Source organism: Zeus faber, assembly GCF_960531495.2.
Source record: "Zeus faber genome assembly, chromosome: 1".
Lineage (NCBI taxonomy): Eukaryota > Metazoa > Chordata > Actinopteri > Zeiformes > Zeidae > Zeus > Zeus faber.
Genome location: NC_137193.1, coordinates 3,114,351 through 3,115,271, shown reverse-complemented (window position 1 = coordinate 3,115,271; position 921 = coordinate 3,114,351).

The following is a 921-nucleotide window of genomic DNA, read 5'->3' as shown; positions in this document are numbered from 1 at the left end:
AACAATAAAAATGGAGCCGCTGTTCCATGAGCGGGCCCATGGAGGAAGCACCGGGGTAAACGAGGCGGCATTCGGGTCAGAATGAGGACGCAACCTTAGCGTCCACCTCTGCCAAGCATCCTTGTTGCCAACGTCCAGTCCCTGGAGAACAAGATGGATGATCTTCGAGCGAGGATTAAATTCCAGCGAGACACGAGGAACTGTTGCGTCCTCTGCCTGACGGAAACATGGCTGAACCCACTGGTGCCGGATGAAGCCATACGTCCAGCCGAGGCCTTCTCCGTGTTCCGCGGCGACAGAACTGGGGAGTCGGGGAAATCCAAAGGTGGAGGCTGTGGAGAGATTGAGGTGGAACTATTGTGCAGCTAATGGGGAACACAATAGGTGATGGACCATTCATGCAATGTGCCAGAGTATAACTTGACCTCCGGGGGTTGAGTTGTTGTGAATAAAGCTACTAAAAGGATACACGCCGTCTCGTCAATATTAGATAAGCTACAGGATCTACAGAACCTGTGAAGCTTATTACATGGTGTCAGAGTGCTCAGTCCCATCTCCAGTGAGTGTCGATGGCGACGTTTGGTGAGAGTAAACACGGACGTTTGCATAATAAGTCCCGGTCGGAAAAGGCTAAGCTAATGGAGCTAAACTAGCTGTTAGAAACAGTAGTAGCAGAACTAAAAGCTAATAGCTACCCGAGTTGGGGAAACAGTTTGAGACTCAGTGCTGGTGTAGAGAGCAATGCATCGCGTGTGATCCTGCTTTGAAGATTTAAGATTTTGCTTTTTTGAGAAAAAAAACAAAAAAACGAAGATGATGGATTCCCTGTTCTCCATCAGCCCACCAGAGAATTTTGACTTCTCAGACTTTCCCAGCTGGCCCAACTGGATCCGCAGGTTTGAAAGATTCAGAATTGCTGCA